The 19927-nt window shown below is 49.3% G+C and overlaps 1 pseudogene; it reads right to left on the bottom strand.

Annotated features, from left to right (window-relative positions):
• Positions 1-19927, bottom strand: part of LOC136628693 (zinc finger protein 585A-like) — a 106877-nt pseudogene that overhangs the window by 8007 nt on the left and 78943 nt on the right.

Genomic DNA, 19927 nt, shown 5'->3' with positions numbered 1-19927 from the left:
ATGGCTCCCCAGCAAGACTTTGCCACCACTCCCCAGTCAAGGCTGAGTCCGATGGAGCACTGTAAAAAGATGGTGAGGGAGTACATAGCCGACCATACCACCGTCCCCCGTGATGCCTCTGCTCCATACAACTATTGGGTGTCAAAGCTGGACACATGGCACGAACTTGCGCTGTACGCCCTGGAGGTGCTGGCCTGCCCTGCTGCTAGCGTCTTGTCAGAGAGGGTGTTTAGTGTTGCTGGGGGGGATAATCATCTCAGATGAGCGTAACCGCCTGTCAACTGACAGAGCCGACATGCTTACCCTCATAAAGATGAACAAAGGCTGGATTTCCCCAGACTTCTCTTCTCCACCAGTGGAAAGCAGCGGATCCTAAAGATTCTTTTCGCTGCAACAGGAGAAAAATGCATCCTCTATCACCCCAAAAAAGGGGAGAATTAGTTTCAACTATCCCTCTCGGATATTATTACTCCTCTTCCTCCTACTCCTCCTCCTAAAACAGTATGTTATCACGCTGAACTGCCAATTTTTCTGCGGCCCAAAAGGCTCTGTTAATTAGTTTTACAATTTTTAAAAGTTTTAAAAGTTTAACTCAAACCAATTTTTTCAGAGGGCTATCTCCAGGCTCTGTTACAAATTAAGCAACAACGAGCTGTATCTTTAAAAAATGTTTAAGGGTTTCACCTGCCCTCGGAGTTCAGCAATTATTCAGGGGTACACTTGTACTCTTGCTACAGAAATGTTACAGGGGTCCGCCTATACCCTTGCAACAGAAATGTTACAGGGGTCCGCCTATACCCTTGCAACAGAAATGTTACAGGGGTCCGCCTATACCCTTGCAACAGAAATGTTACAGGGGTCCGCCTATACCCTTGCAACAGAAATGTTACAGGGGTCCGCCTATACTCTTGCTACTGAAAGGTTTGAGCGGTTCGCCTATAACTCTTGCTACTGAAAGGTTTGAGCGGTTCGCCTATACTCTTGCTACTGAAAGGTTTGAGCGGTTCGCCTATACTCTTGCTACTGAAAGGTTTGAGCGGTTCGCCTATACTCTTGCTACTGAAAGGTTTGAGCGGTTCGCCTATACTCTTGCTACTGAAAGGTTTGAGCGGTTCGCCTATACTCTTGCTACTGAAAGGTTTGAGCGGTTCGCCTATACTCTTGCTACTGAAAGGTTTGAGCGGTTCGCCTATACTCTTGCTACTGAAAGGTCTGAGCGGTTCGCCTATACTCTTGCTACTGAAAGGTCTGAGCGGTTCGCCTATTCTCTTGCTACTGAAAGGTTTGAGCGGTTCGCCTATTCTCTTGCTACTGAAAGGTTTGAGCGGTTCGCCTATTCTCTTGCTACTGAAATGTTTCAGGGGTCCACCTATACACTTGCTATTGAAAGGTTTGAGCGGTTCGCATATACTCTTGCTACTGAAAGGATTGTGGGGTTCGCCTATACTTTTGCTACAGAAATGTTTCAGGGATCTGCCTATACTGTGGATGCACAAAGGTTTTCCACAGCGGTATTCAGCTGTGTGGCACAAATACATAAAATGACTTGGGCAGAAATGTGGGTCGAGGCCGAGGTCCTGGCCGGGGGCCAACTGCGCCAAGTTTGAGCACTGTCCTTTCTTCATGTGTAATACTGTCTTTGGATTTCATAGGCTCGCCTATGCTGTGGGTTCACAAAGGTTTCCCAGTGCGGTGTTCAGCTATCTGACACATACATCGAATAAATTGTGGGGGCACACATGGATTTCCCATAGCTATGTAACTCACTGCACATTGGGTCAACCAGGTGGAGGCTGGGACCGAGTCTGGCCCTGGGCCTGCTCACATGCTTCCCACACAGAGTATTGCGGGTCCTACATCAGTCATGGTTTTTCGGGCTTCTTGGGCCACCGCCTCCTCCTGCTTGGGGATCAGCGCTGGTCAACATGTATTTTCTCTCGTGTTACCACAGTTATCGGAGACACTGGTTTTGACCAATCAAAAGAAGCATAACTGATTTAAGGATACGTTCACAGCTGTACTAGCATCCAAGTCCGCTTCATGCCCACGATTGCTGAGGGTGTAGAGAAGAGGCCGAGGTCCTAGTGGGGGGGGGGGGCAACTGTGCCAGGTTTGGCCTGTGGAACTTCTTCGTGGTTCATCCAGTCTCTGTAGCGATGAAAGCAAGCGTAACTGATTTAATGAGACGTTCACAGCAGTACTAGCATCTGAGTCCGCTTTATGCCCATGACTGCTGAGGGTGTGGGCAGAGGTCCTGGGGGGCGGGGTGAATGGCAACTGCACCAGGTTTGGCCTGTGGAACTTGTTCGTGGTTCATCCTGTCTTTGGAGCGATGAAAGCAACCGCAAGTGACTGCATATTGGGTCAACCTGGCCTTAGGCCCGCTCACGTGCTTCCCACATAGAGTATTGCGGGTCCTACCTCAGTCACGGTTTCTTGGGCTTTTTATGCTACCTCCTCCTCCTGCTTGGGGTCTGGGGATCAGCGCTGGTGAACATGTATTTGCTCTCGTGTTACCACAGTTATCTGAGACACTGGTTTGGACCAATCAAAAGAAGCATAACTGATTTAAGGAGACGTTCACAGCTGTACTAGCATCCGAGTCCGCTTCATGCCCACGATTGCTGAGGGTGTGGGCAGAGGCCGAGGTCCTGGGCAAGGTGAAACTCTGCCATGTGTGGGCACTCTGATTTCTTCATATTTCGTACTGTCCCTGGGTTGCAGGAGCTCGCCTATGCCGTGGGTGCGCAAAGATTTCCCATTGCGGTGTTTTAGCCATGGGGCACAAATAAACTGAATGACTTGGGTAGTGCGCAGAGTGCAGATGGCTTTCCCAAGGCATTGTTCAGCTATCTGACACATACACTGGATAAATTGTGTGGGCACACATGGATTTCCCATAGCTACGTAACTCACGGCACATTGGGTCAACCAGGTGGAGGCTGGGACCGAGCCTGGCCCTGGGCCTGCTCACGTGCTTCCCACACAGAGTATTGCGGGTCCTACCACGGTCATGGTTTGTCTGGCTTCTTATGCCACCTCCACTCCTGCTAGGGGTCTGGGGATCAATGCTGGTTGACATGTATTTTCTATCGTGTTACCACAGTTATCTGAGACACTAGTTTGGACCAATCAAAAGAAGCATAACTGATTTAAGGAGACGTTCACAGCAGTACTAGTATCAGAGTCCGCTTTATGCCCACGATTGCTGAGGGTGTAGGGCAGAGGTCGAGGTCATGGGGGGGCGGGGTGGGTGGCAACTGCGCCAGGTTTGGCCCGTGGAACTTCTTTGTGGTTCATCCCATCTTTGGAGCAATGAAAGCAACTGCAAGTGACGGCACATTGGGTCAACTAGGTGGAGGCTGGGACAGAGCCTGACCATGGGCCCGCTCACGTGCTTCCCACACAGAGTATTGCGGGTCCTACCTCGGTCACGATTTCTTGGGCTGATTATGCCACCTCCTCCTGCTCATTGGGAGCTGGGGAATAGCGCTGGTCGGAATGTATTATCTCTCGTGTTTCGTGTTACCACAGTTATCCGAGATACTGGATTGGAGCGTTCACAGGAAGCGTAACTGATTTAATGAAACTTTCACTGTATACCTGTGGTGGCTACTTTTACGACACATCCTGCTTGAAACCAATTTTTGGTGTTAGTATGCATTGTTGCATTGTGGAGATGTGTAAAAGTACAGGCATCTGAGTCCCCTTCGTGCCCACATTAGCGGCACCTGACAATTTTGTGACGGAGGTGGCACGGGATTGAAATTATGATCGGACATCAATTTATCATCAATTCTCATCAACATTGTGGGCTATCGCCCACACTTTCAAGGAGGGTAGCTGCCAGGCACTGCAAACCCTCTGCTGTGTGCGTCTCCGGATTCTCCTCATCCAAGACGCACTTATAAATAGACATGAGGGTGGTGTGGCTATCAAGTGAGCGTTTGGCATTAGGGCAGCTGAACGCTGCGCGGGGAAAAATTTGAGAATGCTGTGGACGCTGGCTCATGCAGATGATTGGACAGCAATGCCAGCATGTAACCCAGGAGAAGAGGCAGCAGTGTCACCCGCAGGTTGTGATTGGCCTTGGTTGCAGCTAGTGTGGTGCTTGGCTAAGATGTGCCAGCGCGTGTGCCTTGCTGCCTATGGTCTGTCCCAAAGAAATTGTTAGGAGGGTGACTGCCAGGATCTTGCCCCCTATTTGGCTTAATAGTGCAACTTGGGAGCCTCAGATGCATCCATGCATGCTGTCCCTGCCGTTCCTATCCGTTTCTGTGGTGTTTCCAAGACTTTGTGAGGTTTTCCAGTGTTTCACAAATCCTCCCCTATGCGGGGAATCGGTCAGTTGAAAAATACTCAAGTCGCCCATTGACTTCAATGGGGTTCATTACTCGAAACGAGCTCTCGAGTATTATGAAGAGCTCGACTCGAGTACCGAGCACCCGAGCATTTTGGTACTCGCTCATTTCTATTGCTAAACAAACACATTGAAAATATTCTTCCAGATTGGCAGACATTGATCTTTTTCATTGTGGCCTTGAAACAAACCATTGCCCATTCTTAGCAAAACACATCTCTAGAGTTCACTGAGAAACCCTGAATTAACTGCTATCTAATTAATTACAAATGAACTTCAATAAATATAACTAGTTGTTTATAATATCATCAAATAGCCTAGAACATCTTTCAGAAATCGACTCCACCGGAGAAGGTTCCCCCCTTACCTTCCCCTTCCAATCCCATAGCATTTCCCCATGATTCGGCCCTGGCCAGGCCATTACTCTACATTACTTACAGCCTTATATTGAAGAAGCTTGTAGCACATTGTTAGGTTCTCACTATCTGGAAAATCACCAGTTATATCCTTCTGTTATAAGTCCTTGTAATTTTGTGATGTAACTAATTTACAAACTGCTTCATCTTTTACTTGTTGGACTTTGCTGTAAACTTCAAAGCACAAATAAAAAATACAGCATAGTAACAAAATATGTGAGGCCAAAAAAGCCCCCTGTCCATCCAGTTCAGCCAAACCCCAATGGGGTAAAAGCCAATGTTACCCATCTAAGGAACAATAAGCTGGAATATTCCCCGGATCACCGACCCTTCTGAAGTTATTAATGATAAATAGAGATGAGCGAATCTACTCATTTCGAGCAATTGCTCGATCGAGCACCACGATTTTCGAGTACTTCAGTACTCGGGTGAAAAGATTCGGGGGGTACCGGTGGCGGGGGGAGGAGTGGCGGAGCGGGGGGTAGCAGCGGGGAACAGGGGGGAGCCCTCTCTCTCTCCCTCTCCCCCCTGCAACCCCCCACTCACCCACGGGGCCCCCCGAATCTTTTTGCCCGAGTACGGAAGTACTCGAAAATCGCGGTGCTCGGGCGAAAAAGGGGCGTGGCCAAGTAGGTTTGCTCATCTCTAATGTTAAACAATAGGAAAAACTAAACACGTAAGTGAATCAGCCTCTTATCTGGGGCTTTTCCTACAGACAAGTAGATCTTGAGGGGTGAGACCTTTATGTTGAGCATGGTGTCCACGGATCAGATATCGGACTGGACATCTCTAACGGTTCTGGAAGCTCTAGTAACATAGTATGTAAGGCTGAATGAAGACAATGTCCATCTAGTCCAGCCTGTCTATCCTCCTGTGTTGATCCAGAGGAAGGCAAAAAACCCCAAGGCCAGAAGCCAATTAGCCCTTTTGGGGAAAAAATTCCTTCCCGACTCCCTAATGGCAATCAGACTGTTCCCTGGATCAACCCCTAATAGTTCCTACCTTCCTATATACCTGGATTGACAATTAACCTAAGATTTATATCCTATAATGTCCTTCTTCTCCAGAAAGACATCAAGTCCCCTTTTAAACTCCTCTATGGATTTTGCCATCACCACTTCCTCAGGCAGAGAGTTCCACAGTCTAACTGCTCTTACAGTAAAGAATCCCCTTCTATGTTGGTGATGAAACCTGCTTTCCTCTAATCGTAGCGGATGTCCTCTTGTTACCGTCGTGGTCCTGGGTGTAAACAAATCATGGGAGAGATCCATGTATTGTCCCCTCATGTACTAATACATGGTTATTTGATCGCCTCTTAACCTTCTTTTTTCTAGAGTAAATAATCCCAGTTTTGGTGCCTCTCTGGGTATTCCAGTCCCATCATTCCATGTAATAGTTTAGTTGCTGTTCTTTGAACCCCCTCAAGTGCTGCAACATCTTTCCTGAGCACCGGTGACCAGAATTGTACGCAGTATTCCATGTGAGGCCTGACAAGTGCCTTATATAATGGAAGGATACTGTTCTCGTCCCTCGCCCCTATACCTCTTTTAATGCACCCCAAGACTTTATTTGCCTTTGCAGCAGCTGACTGGCATTGGTTACTCCAGTTTAGTCTACAATCCACTAGTACCCCCAGATCCTTTTCCATATCACTTTTCCCTAGCAGTACCCCATTAAGTGAATATTTGTGACATCTGTTTCTCCTGCCCATGTGCATAGTCTTACATTTTTCAACATTGAACTTCATTTGCCATTTTTCTCCCCCATCCCCCGGCTTATCTCGGTCCGTTTGTAGCCGCACATTGTCCAACGTTGTATTAATTATATATTGTATAATTTTGTGTCATCTGTAAATACTGATATTTTGCTGTGCAGCCCCTCTATCAGGTCATTGATAAATATGTTAAACAGAGTGGGGCCTAACACTGAACCCTGTGGCACCCCACTAGCGACTGTGGTCCAATCAGAGTACGAACCATTTATTACCACCCTCTGCTTTCTATCATTGAGCCAATTTTTTACCCACTTACACACGTTTTCGCCCAGTCCGAGTTGCCTCATTTTGTATATTAGCCTATTATGTGGCACGGTGTCAAAGGCTTTAGAGAAGTCCAGATATACGAGATCAATAGATTCTCCCTGGTCCAGCTTAGAGCTTACTTCATCGTAGAAACTGATCAGATTTGTCTGACATGAGCGACCCTTCATGAATCTGGTGAGGAGTTATTCCCTTATTCTTCTTGAGGTACTCATCGATGGCGTTTCTCAGAATCCCCTCGAAAATTTTTCCTGTTACTGAAGTGAGACTTACTGGCCTGTAGTTACCAGACTCACTTTTGCTCCCTTTTTTGTAAATTGGAACCACATTGGCAATGCACCAATCCAATGGTACTACACCGGTCTTGATAGTGTCTAGAAATATTAGATATAGCGGCCTAGCTATCTCGTCACTTAGTTCCCTTAGTATCCTTGGGTGTAATCCATCTGGGCCTGGCGATTTATCAATTTTAGTTTTCTTTAGACGCTTCCGCACCTCCTCCTGCGTTAGGTATGAGATATTTTTTGAGGGGTTCATTTTATTCCCCTACATCTCGTGTGGCATTTCCTTTTCGTTTGTGAATACACTCGAGAAGAAACTGTTTAGTAGATTTGCTTTCCCTTCATCATCATCAATGATTTCTCCTGCATTGTTTTTAAAGGGCCAGCGCTTTCCCTACAAATCCTTTTGCTGTTAATATAGTTGAAAAATAGCTTCGGGTTGTTTTTGCTCTCTTTGGCGATCCGTCTTTCCGCCTCCTTGGCAGTTTTGATCCTATCTTTGCATATTTTGTTTTTTTCCCTGTATGATTTTAGCGCTTCTTCGCTGCCTTCTTGCTTTAGTAGTTTGAACGCTTTCTTTTTTTCGTTTATTGCCCCTCTTACCGTCTTGTCGAGCCACATTGGTTTCCTTTGAGTTGAGTTTCTTTTATTTTTAAAGAGAATGAACTGCTCACATGAGGTGATTAGGATCCTTTTAAACTTTTCCCATTTGTCCTCTGTACTGTTATTTTTGAGGATGTTGTCCCATTTAATGTCACCGATAGTAATTCTGAGCTGATCAAATTTTGCTTTACTAAAGTTTAGTTTCTTTGTCACTCCCTGATAAGGCTTCCTATTGAATGCCAGCTGGAAGTTGATTATATTGTGGTCACTGTTCCCCAAGTGCCCCTCAACCTGCACACCCTTTATACGTTCCGGTTTGTTGGTTAGTACTAGGTCCAGAATGGCCCTCCCTCTTGTTGGTTCCTGCACAAGTTGGTTCAGGTAATTGTCTTTAATTACTCTCAAGAACTTATCACCCCTATGAGATTTGCAGATTTCCTTCTCCCATGTTATATCTGGATAATTAAAGTCCCCCATGATAATTACTTCGTTGCGCTTTGACACCTCTTCTATCTGCCTTAGTAGTAAGTTTTCAGTTTCTTCTGTTGCTTTTGGTGGTCTATAGAAGACCCCTATCAGGATTTTGTTATTTTTTCCTCCCTGTATTTCTACCCACAGAGATTCCACCTGATCGTCTCCTACCCCTATATCCTCCCATAGCCTCGGCTTCAAGTTCGATTTGACGTACAGACATACCCCTCCCCCTTTCTGGTTCCTTCGGTCTCTTCTGAAGAGATTGTACCCCTGCAAATTCACCGCCCAATCGCACTTATCATCAAGCCACGTTTCCGTAATTCCGACTATATCATAATTTTCATCGGCCATTCTCGCTTCAAGCTCACCCACTTTACCGATCCGACTTCCTGCATTCGTGGTCATACAATTTATATCATTTTTTTTGTTTTTTAAATTTGTTTTGTTGCTATTCGTACTTATGGCTGATCTATCAGTTCTAACTGTACTAACCCCACCCCCTGCTCGACCCCCATTCCCTTTGCTTGGACCCGGATTGCTAGTTACACTGGCTACCCCACTATTACTCATTTTACCCTCCCCCCAGTCTCCAGTTTAAACACTCCTCCAGCCTTCTAGCCATCTTATCCCCCAGCGCAGCTGCACCCTCCCCATTAAGATGCAGCCCGTCCCTACGGTAGAGCCTGTAGCCGACAGCAAAGTCAGCCCAGTTCTCCAGGAACCCAAATCCCTCCTTCTTACACCAACTCCGGAGCCACTTGTTTACCTCCCTAAGATCCTGCTGTCTTTCTTGTGTGGCTTTAGGTACAGGTAGTATTTCCGAGAAAACTACCCTGGAGGTCCTCACCCTGAGCTTGGACCCTAAGTCCCTGAAATAATTTTGAGGGCCCTCCATTGACCTCTAACTTTTTCATTGGTGCCAACATGCACCATGACCGCTGGATCCTCACCAGCCCCTCCCAGTAATCTGTCAATCCGATCCGCGATGTGTCGAACTCAAGTGCCAGGAAGGAAACACACCGTTCGACGATCCCGGTCTTTATGGCAGATTGCCCTCTCTGTCCCCCTAATAATTGAGTCCACCACCACTAGAACCTGTCTAGCCTGCCCTGCACTCCCCGTCCCCGTCTCACCGGAGCAGTCATCCCCCTGGCGTTCAGAGGGCATGTCATGCTGCAGCGGTGCTGGCTCTGTAATGGCATCGCCCTCATCTGCCAACGTTGCAGACATGTTGGGTTGTGCCAGTTCAGGACCAGCCTCCCTGGATCTATTCCCTCTACGCCTCCTTCTATCTGACACCCAGCTGACTGCCTGCTCCCCCTGCACTTCTGTACTACCATGCGCCCCCGTCTCTACCCCAGCGAGTGTCTGCTCAGTGAGCACCAAACTCCTTTCCATGATGTCAATGGATCTCAGTGTTGCCAGTTGCTCATTTAGATTCAGAATTTGGGCTTCTAAATGTGCGACGTGCACGCATTTTGCGCAACAGTATGCACCCTCGATCGGCTGATCAAGGACCGCATACATTGCACAAGTAGCACACTGGATGACATTGCCAGACCTGGAGTTCATCCTAATGGGGATCTACAATTTACTTGTGGAAGTAGTGAAGATAGATTTGTTCACACTCCGCTCACATGCTGCCGCCTCCGCTCAACCGTTCACCCGCTGCTGCAACCCCTCACCCGCTGCTGCAACCGCTCACCCGCTCACACGCTGCTGCAACCGCTCACACGCTGCTGCAACCGCTCACACGCTGCCGCTCTCGCGCAACCGCTTACCCGCTGACACTTATGCGCAACCGGCCAGAAATCCCCCCCCCCCCCTCACAAACACTTAGACCCCCAGACACACACACACAGTGGTATTAGTGACACTGCTGCCGGCTAATACTACACCAATAGGTCACTTAGGAGGCCCAGTGATACAGGGGAAAGTTATGGAAGCTTGTTTGTTCGAAGATCACACCTTCTCTGCTGTATGTAGTGGTTACTACTCACCTGGGCGGTTACCTGTAGGAATCTCCTCTTTACACCGCTGATCGCCCCTCACATTTATCTCTGTAATATTAATATCGGTCAGATCTTCATCCTGATACAAAAGCTGTGAGACCAATATTGTAAAAGTCAGCAGACGGTTGGAGAAGTCGTGTGGAATGTTTTATGACATAATGACCTGACAGGAGTAGTTATCTAAGCCACATAGCTGCCGGTCTAGAAGCTGGACATAGATATTACATGGCGGCTCAATGACCCCTCAGGAACCTCATACACATGTATATCCGGCATGGCTAGACACGCTGCATGTTGTCTCAGTGGAGGAGATCAGCGTCTACCAGACACATCCGCTGCTTGTCTCGGGGAAATAAAGGAGCAGATAGATATAAATCCAACCTGTTGGCTCCTTATTCCCACCAGCAGTCTCCACCGCCAGAACACTGGGAGAAGATCCAGACAAGATGTAATGTCTCTGGTCATCGGTAATCCTGCCATCTCCACTGGCCTCATCACACAAGAAGACATCTAATAAGCCTTCTACAGATCAGAGGGACATCTCCATGTACCTGATGGTCCTGTGGAAGAAGAGGACGGGGACATCTCTCTGGGGTTCTTCTCTTACTGGATGGAACTGCAGGAAACACAGACGGACACTGAAGTCATTCTTTATATACAGATAATAAAGTCCCCGTGGATTTAGTCCTGTCCATTACCTGGTGATGGGAGCGGCTGGCTGGTCTCCATCATGGCCTCCTTGTACAGATCCTTGTGTCCTTCTAAATATTCCCACTCCTCCATGGAGAAATAGACAGCGACATCCTGACACCTTATAGGAACCTGACAACACAATATACAGTCATTACCCAGAAGCCTCCAGTGCTGTTACTGTATAATGTCCCAGCATTCCCTGCAGCGTCACCTCTCCAGTCAGCAGCTCAATCATCTTGTTGGTGAGTTCTAGAATCTTCTGTACATTGATGTCCTCATGTATCAGGGGGTGAGGTGGGGGCCCAGGGATTGGACTCAGGGGTCTTCCCCATCCTTCATACACAGGGGCCCGACAGCCATCACTAGAGGTCTTCTTCACTACTGTGTAATCCTGTATATGGGGAGACATTAATAAACATCACTACAGACATTTCCAGAGTCCAATTGTTGTACTCTGCGGCGGGCCAGCTCGGGGCCCTGAGACCTGCAGAAATTTTGGTGCCAATAACGGGCTAGTCTCTTGTTTGGATGTACTAATTTAGTACAATGCTACAATGTCAGTCGGGCAGGGTATCATGGTAACAAGTCCGTTCATGACGCTAACCCTTACACCTACCCCAACCGGCTCCAGGCAAAAATTAATTAAATTGTGAAGAATAAAATAAAAATTGGGGACAGTCCTTTCCCCTGAATAATGGTATTAGTGTGGAACGGTACTGGTGCATCTTGTGTCCACCTGAAGAATGGGTGTGGACATGGGTTGGCTGGGATGAGATATAGGGGAGGGTCGGGTGATGTCCACAACAGCAGATTGGCTGATGCTGGGCTGCCATCTCTGCTGTTAGCGCCTGTCTTACTGTCCCAGCGCCAGCCTTCAGTCAGTGATTCTGGCCCCAATGGCAGTCTCCCCGCGGCGGGCTGCAATGTGCACTACCGAGGCTGCTGTCATTCTCCCCTCCCATCTGCGCTTGTGGACCTATTGGCAGTTACCCCCCTTGCGGGCTGCAAGATCTACTCCTGACCTCACTGTCATTTGCCACAGCAGTCTTCCATCATATCCCCTGTTGGGTCCAGTCACTAATCCCGGTGTACTTGGATCATTTCCCCTCCTGCCTCCTGTCACTCACCCCGTTGCTCACCCATGTCCCCTCCTGCTCCATCAGTATCCCCGCCAGCCTCCGCTGCAATCTGTGCTTCAGTCTTCCTCCTGCTCCGCAGAAGCCGCTACCAATCCTACCATTACTTGAAAAAGGCCGTGCGGCCGAAACACGTTGTGTATTATAGATTATTTTATTTTATTAAAATCGTGGAACCTGTTCATCATTGTTGATCGGTACCATATCTGATACGCCTATTTGGATTAGGAGGCGCCTACCCTAAAGGCGCCTCCTTGAAGTAAGTGATATAACTTCAGTCTCTTCAGTATATTCTATTCTTACCTATTCTACGGTGCGAGCGCTGAGGTTTTTTCCTTTTTTCTCATTTATATCTTCCTCCTTCATGCCATGACCGGAGTTTCCCTCTAGCCGCTCTCTCCTATGAGATTGTTTACAGCACCTATGAATATTCGTCTCCACCTGGCAATCAAGACCCCTCACCTACTACACTTTTCAGTATCCTTCCAGTGAGCGCCAAATCCTTACTCATCACTCTACCATTACAGCAGCGGCGCTGTCAACTGCAGGGACCTCCAGTAGGCAGCTGTCATTCACGGCCACAGGCCTCTGTTCTCCGCTGGAATACGGTGTCAAACGCAGTTTTCTGCCGATGTGCAGGTAGCCAATCAGCAGCCGTGGGCGGTCCCTATAACTCCACCTGCACATAGCCATGTCTGCACTCATAGTTCTGGTGGAGAAAAGATGCACCCGTACTGTGTGGTACTTGTAGTGCTGGTGTTACTGTGGCAAGAAGAGATTCCAGGAGGCAGGAATACACAGTAAGCTAAAACAACAGTACATTTCTTTGAGAGCCGTCTACAATATATTAATTCACTACTAATTATTAGGAAATATAGTACCAGTGTTTCTGGTGGTGCAATGCGTTACATGGTACATCCATTACGATTCACAGACATCACACACAGCTCTACTCCATCCATCTTGACCCCCACACATCACACACTGCTCTACTCCATCCATCCTGACCCCCACACATCACACACACAGCTCTACTCCATCCATCCTGATCCCCACACATCACACACAGCTCTACTCCATCCATCCTGACCCCCACACATCACACACAGCTCTACTCCATCCATCCTGACCCCCACACATCACACACACAGCTCTACTCCATCCATCCTGATCCCCACACATCACACACACAGCTCTACTCCATCCATCCTGACCCCCACACATCACACACACAGCTCTACTCCATCCATCCTGATCCCCACACATCACACACACAGCTCTACTCCATCCATCCTGACCCCCACACATCACACACAGCTCTACTCCATCCATCTTGACCCCCACACATCACACACACAGCTCTGCTACATCCATCCTGACCCCCACACATCACACACACAGCTCTACTCCATCCATCCTGACCCCCACACATCACACACACAGCTCTACTCCATCCATCCTGACCCCCACACATCACACACACAGCTCTACTCCATCCATCCTGACCCCCACACATCACACACACAGCTCTACTCCATCCATCCTGACCCCCACACATCACACACACAGCTCTACTCCATCCATCCTGACCCCCACACATCACACACAGCTCTACTCCCTCCATCCTGACCTCCACACATCACACACAGCTCTACTCCATCCATCCTGACCCCCACACATCACACACAGCTCTACTCCATCCATCTTGACCCCCACACATCACACACACAGCTCTACTACATCCATCCTGACCCCCACACATCACACACAGCTCTACTCCATCCATCCTGACCCCCACACATCACACACACAGCTCTACTCCATCCATCCTGACCCCCACACATCACACACACAGCTCTACTCCATCCATCCTGACCCCACACATCACACACACAGCTCTACTCCATCCATCCTGACCCCCACACATCACACACACAGCTCTACTCCATCCATCCTGACCCCCACACATCACACACAGCTCTACTCCATCCATCCTGACCCCCACACATCACACACAGCTCTACTCCATCCATCCTGACCCCCACACATCACACACAGCTCTACTCCATCCATCCTGACCCCCACACATCACACACACAGCTCTACTCCATCCAATTGTCTTGTTAGTTCGCACACTACTGCCTTCCTGCCGCACTAAAGCTCTCTCTCTGCTGCTCTACTCTTTACATCTTCTCCTTCATCAGATCAACTCCTTCTCCTCTAGTGATAACCGAAACTACTCTGACTGGAATTCCTCCACCAATCACAGACCTGTTGCCGGGTGGTGAACTGCCCAATCCATATAATGCTCCTGATAGCCAATCAGGAAGGCTGCAGGTTGTCTGGCAGAATAATCAGTAATAAAAATACAACATTTACTTTAAAGGCACAACTCTGATCCGCTACACAATCACCTCCACAGTGACATCTGTTATTACCATAGATGAGAATGATGTAATGTGACATCATCAGAATCTCTCCCCTCTCCAGTGAGATCATCTGTAAGTACCATAGATGTGAATGATGTACTGTGACATCATCAGAATCTCTCCCCTCTCCAGTGACATCATCTGTAAGTACCATAGATGTGAATGATGTACTGTGACATCATCAGAATCTCTCCCCTCTCCAGTGACATCATCTGTTGTTACCATAGATGAGAATGATGTAATGTGACATCATCAGAATCTCTCCCCTCTCCAGTGACATCATCTGTAAGTACCATAGATGTGAATGATGTACTGTGACATCATCAGAATCTCTCCCCTCTCCAGTGACATCATCTGTTGTTACCATAGATGAGAATGATGTAATGTGACATCATCAGAATCTCTTACCTCTCCAGTAAGCTGGAGGAGTATCTCTAGGGTGACATTTATTACACTTTCCGCCATCTTGCTCTTCTCCTTCTCCATCCTTCCCGGGTCAGCGAGGATGAATTCTCTTATAGACGGATCTCAGCAGAGGATCCGGTGTTGTAGAACCTGAAGGGAAAGAAGGTTAAACAATATAAAAGCTGCACAAAACAAGAAGGGGAAAGATTAGAGGAGAGATTAAAGGGCAGCTGTTTTATGATGCCAGAACTGCCGGCAGCACAACATCCTGACAGCCACACGGCAGACATGGAGGTTCTATCAGAGATGCTGCAGCGTAAAGAGAACACACTTTACAAAGTAGTCAGAAACGGGGAGAAGAGTCATAGGGGCGGTCCCTGCAGACTTCTCCCAACCCCCACTCCTCTGTCTACAGTAATCAGTACCCCACATATACTGCCCTCTCAGTCCTCACAGCGCTCCTCCTCCTCTGTGGTGCACAGATGAGCCGGAGGTAGTGCAGTATACATGCAGTATTTTCAGCACTGATTGGCTGAGACTTGGTCCAATCAGTGCTGTGCCTTATTGCAGCATCGCTGCCGGCTCATCACCCCGCCTCCCCCATAGCCCATCTCTCATCATGCTGCTGCTTCCTCTCCACCCACATGGGCAGAGCCAATCAGGCTTCATTAAAACAGCAAATGAATTCCATGACCGAGCCCTACAAGCAGGGTTATAAGTCAGCCGCCACCCTATAGTTGTGTACAGATAAGACGCCCCCCCCATAGTCGTGTACAGATGAGACGCCCCCCCCCATAGTCGTGTACAGATGAGACGCCCCCCCATAGTCGTGTACAGATGAGACGCCTCCCCATAGTCGTGTACAGATGAGACGCCCCCCCATAGTCGTGTACAGATGAGACGTCCCCCCAATGTCGTGTACAGATGAGACGCCCCCCATAGTCGTGGACAGATGAGACGCCCCCCCCCCATAGTCGTGTACAGATGAGACGCCCCCCCCCCAGTCGTGTACAGATGAGACGCCCCCCCATAGTCGTGTACAGATGAGACGCCCCCCCATAGTCTTGTACAGATGAGACGCCTCCCCATAGTCGTGTACAGATGAGACGTCCCCCCAATGTCGTGTACAGATGAGACGACCCCCATAGTCGTGGACAGATGAGACGCCCCCCATAGTCGTGGACAGATGAGACGCCCCCCCATAGTCGTGTACAATTGAGACGCCCCCCCATAGTCGTATACAGATGAGACACCCCCCATAGACGTGTACAGATGAGACCCCCCCCATAGTTGTATACAGATGAAACGTTCCCCCCCCCCCATAATTATGGACAGATGAGACGCCCCTTCATAGTCATGGACAGATGAGACGCCCCCCCCCCCCCATAGTCGTGTACAGATGAGACGCCCCCCCATAGTCATGTACAGATGAGACGCCCCCCCCATAGTCGTGAACAGATGAGACGTCCCCCCATAGTCGTGTACAGATGAGACGCCCCCCCCCCCATAGTCGTGGACAGATGAGACGCCCCCCCATAGTCGTGAACAGATGAGACGCCCCCCCATAGTCGTGAACAGATGAGACGTCCCCCCATAGTCGTGGACAGATGAGACGCCCCCTCCATAGTCGTGGACAGATGAGACGCCCCCTCCATAGTCGTGAACAGATGAGACGTCCCTCCCATAGTCGTGAACAGATGAGACGTCCCTCCCATAGTCGTGAACAGATGAGACATCCCCCCATAGTCGTGGACAGATGAGACGTCCCCCCCATAGTCCTGTACAGGTGAGATGTCCTCCCATAGTCCTGTACAGGTGAGATGTCCTCCCATAGTCATGGACAGATGAGACCCCCCCATAGTCGTGTACAGATGAGACGTCCCCCCATAGTCGTGTACAGATGAGATGTCCCCTCATAGTCGTGTACAGATGAGATGTCCCCTCATAGTCGTGGACAGATGAGACGCCCCCCATAGTCCTGTACAGATAAGACGCCCCCCCATAGTCGTGTACAGATGAGACGCCCCCCCCATAGTCGTGTACAGATGAGATGTCCCCCCATAGTCGTGTACAGATGAGACACCCCCCCATAGTCGTGTACAGATGAGACGCCCCCCCCATAGTCGTGTACAGATGAGACGCCCCCCATAGTCGTGTACAGATGAGACGGCCCCCCCATAGTCGTGTACAGATGAGACGCCCCATCCATAGTCATGTACAGATGAGACGCCCCCCCATAGTCGTGTACAGATGAGACGCCCCCCCATAGTCATGTACAGATGAGACGCCCCCCCATAGTCGTGGACAGATGAGACGCCCCCCATAGTCCTGTACAGATGAGACGCCCCCCCCCCCATAGTCGTGTACAGATGAGACGCCCCCCCATAGTCGTGTACAGATGAGACGCCCCCCCATAGTTGTGTACAGATGAGACGCCCCCCCCATAGTCGTGGACAGATGAGACGCCCCCCCCATAGTCGTGGACAGATGAGACGCCCCTCCATAGTCGTGTACAGATGAGACGCCCCCCCATAGTCGTGTACAGATGAGACGTCCCCCCATAGTTGTGTACAGATGAGATGTCCCCCCATAGTCGTGGACAGATGAGACGCCCCCCATAGTCCTGTACAGATGAGACGCCCCCCCCATAGTCCTGTACAGATGAGACGCCCCCCCCCATAGTCGTGTACAGATGAGACGCCCCCCCCCATAGTCGTGTACAGATGAGACGCCCCCCCCATAGTCGTGTACAGATGAGACGCCCCCCCCCCATAGTCGTGTACAGATGAGACGACCCCCCCCATAGTCGTGTACAGATGAGACGACCCCCCCCCCATAGTCGTGTACAGATGAGACGCCCCCCCCATAGTCGTGGACAGATGAGACCCTCAAACCCCCCACAGGAGGACACAAACCTACAGAGCCAGAAAGCAGCGATGTGCTTTCAGGACCTGTGAAGATGTCACGCCCATGTGACCACATGTGTGGGAGGAGTTAGGGATCACATGACCAGGCTGGAGATCAGTGTGTGCAGGACTCTGCTCAGAAACGCTCTTTTCTCCTTAGGGAGAGCAACTATATACTATAAACTAAGTGAGGAGACTCAAATGGCCACGCACGCTCCTCTGGGTAATATGCAAATAAGGGAGATGGAATAAATCCCCCACAGTGCCACCTATTGAAAGGCAGCATTCCTTCGAGTCAAAGTGGGACTTTTTATACAAGTCTTGTTACAATGACTGGGAATCAAAAGCAAAGCCAGACTCCATGTACATACAGCTGTTTCTGGGTTATTGCCTTCATCAGTGTACAGTAGGAGTCTGGCTTTTGCTAGTGAGAGGCCTGGGACAGGGGTCAGAAACACTCTTTTCTCCTTAGGGAAAGCAACTATATACTATAAACTAAGTGAGGAGACTCAAATGGCCACGCACTGGTCTCCTCACTTAGTTTATAGTATATAGTTGCGGCAACCCTGGCTCACGCCTCAAACGCGCTTCATCCGGCGGTGCTCTAGAAGTGCTGAACGGCTGTGGAGGAAATCGCAAACGTCCGCAGACTTCCTCCACTACAAATTCATGCTCAGAACCTACAACCTTGCCCTCCACCGCGCCAAACAAGTCTATTTCACCTCTCTAGTCTCCTCACTATCCCACAACCCTAAACGGCTCTTTGATACTTTTCACTCCCTTCTCAGCCCTAAACCGCAGCCCCCGGTGACGGATCTCAGTGCTGAAGAGCTGGCTGCTTACTTCAAAAAGAAAATTGATGACATCCGTCAGGAAATAACTTCCTAATCCCAGACTAGCCCTTACCCTAGTCTTGTCAGCACTGCATCTAGCTCCTGCTCACTGTCTGTACTCAGACCAGCGACAGAGGAAGAAGTCTCCAAATTGCTCTTCTCTGCTCGCCCCACCACCTGCGCTAGCGACCCCCTCCCCTCACACCTCCTCCGTTCCTTCTCCCCAGTGGTCATCTCCCATCTCACCACTATATTCAACCTCTCTCTGACCTCTGGCATCTTTCCCTCTTCTTTCAAACACGTCATCATATCCCCACTGCTAAAGAAGCCGACTCTGGACGCGACTGATGCTACCAACTACCAACCCATCTCAAACCTCCCCTTCATCTCCAAACTACTTGAATGTGTGGTTTACTCCCGCCTTGTAAGCTACCTATCAGAGCACTCTCTCCTAGACCCCCTACAGTCTGGCTTTCGACCTCAACACTCGACAGAAACTGTCCTTACAAGGGTATCCAATGACCTACTGACAGCCAAATCGAGGGGTGATTACTCCCTACTGATCCTCCTCGACCTCTCCGCAGCATTTGACACTGTTGACCACAAACTCCTCCTCAGTATGCTACGCTCCATTGGCCTAAAGGACACTGCCCTCTCCTGGTTCTCCTCCTACCTATCTGACTGTTCTTTCAGTGTCTCCTTTGCTGGCTCTACCTCCCCTCCTCTTCCCCTTGCTGTTGGGGTCCCCCAGGGCTCTGTCCTCGGCCCCCTTCTTTTCTTTATCTACACAGCCCCTATTGGACAAACCATCAGGAGATTTGGCCTCCAATACCACCTGTATGCTGATGACACCCAGCTATACACCTCTTCCCGTGACATCTCTGCACCTTTACTCCAAAACATCACTAACTGTCTGTCTGCTGTCTCTAACACTATGTCCTCTCTCTACCTAAAACTAAACCTCTCTAAAACTGACTTACTGGTATTTCCACCCTCCACTAACCGACCTCCTCTTGACATCTCCATCTCAGTGTGTGGCGCCACCATAACTCCTAGACAACATGCCCGCTGCCTTGGGGTCATATTTGATTCTGATCTCTCTTTTACCCCCTATGTACAATCTCTGGCCCGAACATGTCAGCTGCACCTCAAGAACATTGCAAGAATCCACTCTTTTCTCACTGTAGACACGTTAAAAACACTTACTGTTGCCCTCATCCACTCCCGGCTCGATTATTGCAACTCGTTGCTGATTGGCCTCCCCTGCACCAGAGTCTACCCTCTCCAATCCATCCTGAATGCGGCAGCCAGGCTCATCTTCCTGTCCAGCCGCTACTCGGA

This window comes from Eleutherodactylus coqui, chromosome 5 (genome assembly GCF_035609145.1).
Source record: "Eleutherodactylus coqui strain aEleCoq1 chromosome 5, aEleCoq1.hap1, whole genome shotgun sequence".
Taxonomy (NCBI): Eukaryota; Metazoa; Chordata; class Amphibia; order Anura; family Eleutherodactylidae; genus Eleutherodactylus; species Eleutherodactylus coqui.
This window is presented reverse-complemented; position numbering and strand designations above follow the sequence as displayed.